This window comes from Protobothrops mucrosquamatus, unplaced genomic scaffold (genome assembly GCF_001527695.2).
Source record: "Protobothrops mucrosquamatus isolate PMUCROS unplaced genomic scaffold, P.Mucros_1.0 scaffold_133, whole genome shotgun sequence".
NCBI classification, from domain to species: Eukaryota; Metazoa; Chordata; class Lepidosauria; order Squamata; family Viperidae; genus Protobothrops; species Protobothrops mucrosquamatus.
The window spans coordinates 471144-476865 of record NW_015386209.1 but is presented as its reverse complement, the minus strand read 5'-3'; positions in this window follow the sequence as shown (position 1 = coordinate 476865).

Here is a 5722-nt window from a genome sequence, read left to right as displayed (position 1 = left end):
CCAGTCTCTTCTTAAAAACTTCCAGTGTTGGAGCATTCACCGTTTCTGGAGGCAGGTTAATTGTTCTAACTGTCAGGAAGTTTCTCCTTAGTTCTAGGTTGCTTCTCTCCTTGATTAGTTTCCATCTGTTGCTTCTTACTTCAAAGTCTTCTGCTTTCCAGATTGAATCCAGCCAATACCTTGTATTATTCCAGTTGATTAAAATGCCTTCTGGCATTAACCATCTAAAATTTATACCTTTTGCAATCAGCTTTGTGGTAATGTCTTCGGGTATCTCTCACTCTCTTATGTATCTGCTTTAAGACCACAATTTCTTTATTTTTGTATTGTAATGGCTCATCTCTCACTTTTCTTAGTACTTCATCTTTTGTTGTTGTTTTTTATGAATCTCACATGTACTTCTCTAGGCAATTTAGTTTTCCTTGTATAGCTTGAATTCATTCGAAATATTTCGTCTATCTCCATTTGCATCTCTGCTCTATCTGCTTTCAAGGCTTCTGCCAGAAGCTCAATGATCACAACTGCTATATTTTCTTCTCTGTCTTCAGGGATGTTTTGAAATCTCAAGTAATGTTCCGCCTTCTCCATTTCTAGGATCGCAACCACTCCTTCTAATTTTTCATTCTCTTGCAATAATATTTCCATTTTTTTATCCATATCATCTGATTTATCTTCCATTTTCTGAATTCTTTGTTCATTTTTGACAATCATTTGATGATGAAGTTCAAATTGTGCTTTTATATCCAAAATTTCTTCACTTAATTTCTCAGAATTGCTTTGTGTCTGTTCATGATTTCTTTGCATTGACTCTTGCATCAATTTTAGTGTGGCCTGTATTTCATTTTGGGCAGTGCTTATTTTCTCATGTTGCAACATTGTTTCAATAGATCCCTGAGTTGTTGGCTAGGTATTCCAACAGAGGGTGCAGAGGAAGTCTTCTTCATAAGTTTGGAAATATTTGATGTGCTCATTTTTCAACCAACAGTCTTAACGTAAAATCCAAAGTGTGAAACGGAGCCAGCTGTTTTAGGCCAAATCCACCTCCTCCAGTCAAGTCTGAGATGTAAAGTGTTCACTATAAAGCATTCACTGTCTCCAAATAGTTCCTGTTTAGTTATATCCAGAGTCAACAAATATAGTTATGAGAAATCTTTTCCATTGTAGACTTATGCCAAGGCACTTTGTTTACACCAAGTGTTGTTCAAGGTCAAATAATTCTAGAATTTTTTAGTATTTAATAATACTGTTATTTCTTCTTTTGCCACTAGATGTCCTTGTACACTCATGCCTGATTTTAGAAAGTTTTTGCAAGGTCTTTCTTTTAAAGTTCTTTATAAGTTATTTATCCTTAAGATTATATCTAGAAAGTTTTCACTTCTGTAGATTAGATAGTCAGTCCTTTGAATCAATCTGAATTCAATTTTTAAGAGTTATTTTAAATATCTTCCCCTTTTGTAGTTGCTCGCTGCTTTTAAATCTCAATCCTTCTGGGGGTCTTTGTTCTTTAGCTCTTCCCCATCAGGGGCTCAACAATTTGTAATCCACAAGGAAAAGAAAAAAAAACACACTGGCTCACCCAGTTTCAGCACGCTGTTGACAATCAACTGTTTAGCGGAGCGCTGGGGCTCCTCGCTTTCCTTCTGGCTGGAGATGACTTGGGCTGCCTTGGCTCATCTGGCAGCCTTTCCTCCGTCCTTTCAGAGGATTTCTTCAGTCTGCTCCGATTGGCTGCCGCCTGATCCAAGCTCCTGGAGTGTCCCTCCTTCTTCATTGCCCCTCCAGGGCAACTTTCTGACCCTTTTAGGGTCGTTGGGCAAAGTGAAATCGGGCTGAGAAGCGGAGCCCCTGCTTCTTTTACCCGTCTCATCGGCTGCCAAAAACCGGAAGTCCCACTTTAGACAATTCTAAAAGTCTGATTAAGCTCAGGATCAGGAGTCCAGATTTAATGCATACCTTATCAATTATTGGCTCACTAGCTGTCAGTGCTGAGGGGAGTAAGGGCTGCAACTTATATTGAATCCTATGCAGTAACAAAAGACTTTCAGTTTTTGGATCCTTTTAGCTATCTCAAGATTTATTTGCCTTAAAAACTTATTTTACTTTGTGCTTCTGAATATTAAAGAAGATGAAGCTGGGCTTCCATGAATTGATTGCTGAAAAAGAAAATGGCACTATATTTTTTACAGCCTTTAAAAAAAACTGTGGTGAAAAATTGAAGAGGAATATTTTAAGGATATGCCTTGCCTGGCATAGCACATTTCCTGGTCCAGGGCTGAGTAGGGATGATGGGATTTGTAGTCCAGAATATGAGAGGGCACTTGGGTAGGGAAATGTAACATTTATATTCCTTATCAGCAGCAAGACCAAAAACTATTTTCAAACATAATATTTAAATAATATTTTGTCCTACATACTGAATGCTAAAAGCATGAATGTATCTTTGATTTAAAAACAAGCTTGATTAATTTCTAGATTGCCTGAACAGGGCTGATACTAAACAAATATTAGGCAGAATAGTAATCTTAGCAGTGCCTAAGGTGATGTGCAAAGACGGGCAACACGTATAAATTTCACCCTAATGCTGGTGTTGCGACTTCAGTCCATGCATATTTATTTAGATGTCAAATACATCAAGTTCTGTGGACTTTATTCCTAATTTTCCATAGGATTACATCTAAAGCCTCTCACTGATGCTTCCTGTAAAGACAGTAATTGCCGAGTGTATTTCTACTTCTGTCACACCAGAGGGAGTGTTGGCAAAGCAATGTTGAAAAGAAACAGCCACTGTTTACAACATGTATGAGAGTTAAACTAAATGCTACCAGAGATCTTTCATCACTTGTAGTTAAGCATAGCACACATGCCCTGGCAACCACCTTTTTTCTGCTGTAGCTCCACAACATTACCTTTATCTCACCTACAACTTATTATTGACACAGGTTTAAGTCATCCTTGGATATACAGGTGTTAAAAGTTGAATTTCCCCCTTTATTCTAAAACTGTGCAAGCCATGTTCAAGATGTACAAAATCTACTAGACTTTGTTGTCTTGGAAGGAAGGAACTTAAGAAACTACACTTATTTAAACCCAGTAGGGACAGGATACAGACCAGGAGTCACTATAGCAAATTTGATACTGGTCTAGTTTTGTTTCTCAAAAATGCCTAGAAAGCACTTCAAAGCCAGCAGTAGGGAAAGGGTTTGCTGGAAATATAGAAGCTGAAAGCCGACACATCTGGAAGCCAGAGTACGGGAAGGCTGTGTTAACAGCAGGGCTGCATAGCAAATGAGCTAGAATTCCTTAGCATCATGACAGTGGGGGTAGGAGGGAGAAATTCATTTGTTCCCTTTCTGCTGCAATTCAGGTGAAAATTTCTTCCAAAGTTGCAGTTTATATTTCAAGGGAAGTTTCTGCTGATGTCAACTGTGGGTTTATCTGAAACGTAAACAGCAACATCAGAGAATCAACAGAATGGAAAACAGTTAAAGAAAGTGCCGGTGTCCCTTTTCAGCTCATAGATAGGCAACTTTGGAAACACTTTTTTTTGTGTGTGAAAGGATTAAAAAAACAAATAAATAACATCAACAAAAATTTAAAAACAATGAAAAGGACACAAGAGTTTATATGACAAAACAGATCTTATAAGACTGGAGTATTTTGTGAAATTTCTGCTATTTTAATTTTTTATAAAGGGGTTGCAAGTGCCATAGCATAAGCCCTGAATTTAAAGTATTTCTCTTCACTCCATGCTTGTGGCAGTTCAGGCTGCGTTATAATCTCCATTTACATAACAAAGAATATGCCTATTAATTGTGCTCATTACAAATCACGATCTCTTGTTTGTCCCAAATACCAGGTAAACACCCTTGCATCAGAAACAGGAATCCTCTCTGCTTGAGATGCTAAACTATGTTGGAGAAAAAGTCAAATCCAGCTGAGCTAAGGAAGAGACAGACATAGATGCAAGGAAAGATGCAAGCAAACCACCTGTGTTGGTTTGCAGCTGTTACACTAGGTCTGGTAGAGTTGTGGTGGTGAAGACTCTTTCTTCTTGCATCACTAACACTACCAGAATAGCGAGTCAGGAGAATGACCAGGTAAAACCACAGGTGGGAAAATAAGGCTATAAAATACATAGATACATAGATGCACAACTGGAAGCTACGTGTAGCTCCCAAAGACCTTGGATGCTGCTGCTTGACCACTTTCCAGACTGCCAGCAACTTATACATAACCCTGTTCCTAGTCTTGTTATGTCTGCAGGAGAATGAATGGGTGACTTTACAAGATGCTGGGGGGGGGGGGGCTTGTGAGATGGCATTTTAGTGCAGTGATATATGTATTACCAGCTGAATGGAAATTTCACTTTTTTACTACATGGAATTTTTTCTTGACTGGAGCAGTGACAAAAATATTATTGGAGTTCTCTTCCCTCCACTTTCTCCTACCTGCTGAGAAAGGACAGAATATTTTTCTCAAATTTCAAATTGCTACCACCAGGTTGTGCTACAACCCTTAGTGAGAGCTCTGTCCTTCTCCTTCCACCCTCAAATGCCTAGTAGTGCAAACTGCTTTCTAATGATATTTTCTTCCCATACACCAGCAATCTTGCCCACCCACTCTTAACAAACCTTCCCAATTTTCTTCAAGTATTAGTTTTCTTGGCTGAAGCTGGAACATGTGAAAGTTATTTATTTCCAGGATTTTTTTTTTTAAAAATAACAATTTTGGCAAATAAAATAATTTTTTGGGAGTGAAAAATTGCTTATGGCTTTGCAAAACCAAAGATGGCTTTGGAGAATCTAGTAAGTGGGAAAAAAAGGAAATCATGATTGTCATATTTTTGGCCAAAATATATTAGGAGATTTATTTGTATCCACAAAGAAGAATAAGAGTTTTGTTTGGGTCCTTCTCAGAATAAAGCTGTTCCTTGAGACAGTGCAACAACATAGTCCCACCCAGCTCCCTTGAGTTCTTTATATCTTTTCTGATGCCAAAAATGAGGGAGGGGGATCAATAGAGTGAGTTTTCCTCCATATAGTTGTAAAATCAGAAAAAGAAATACGAAGGAGGCCCATCAGAATTCAATCAGTGTGGTCTAGTTGTTAAAATTTGGCCTGGGATAACCAAGTTCAAGTCTGCATTTGACCTCAGGGTAAGTTTGGGATAGTCACTCTCAACCAACCCATATCAAGGGGCTAAGGATAGGGGATATTTTATGGGGATAAAATTAGGAGAGGATGGCCATCCATGCCATTTGGGAGTTTTCAGAAAAAACAGGGATCTAAAAGTCCCTTTCCTTTTCCATTACAATATTTGTTTTTCTAGAGCCGTGGTGGCGAACCTATGGTACGCATGCCACGGGTGGCACGAAGAGCCCTCTATGGACACGCGGGCCGTCGCCCCTATCCTAGGCCTTCAGCTGGGTTTTATAAAACCTTTTCGCTTTAGGCCTCCGCCGCCATGTGCAAAAAAAAAAAAAAAGTTCAATCAATTTCAACTTCTCGCAGGAAAAAAAAAATCTCACAAAGTTGGAATTGATTGATTGAACTTTTTAGTCCCACCCAGTCTGCCATTACCACCACAGCCATGCCCACCTAATGGGCCACATCCACCCCAATGGGCCATGGCCACCCAATGGGCCACACCCACCAATGGGCCACACCTACCTGGCTCCCCATCATACATAAGTGGGTTTTGGGTTGCAGTTTGGGCACTCCGG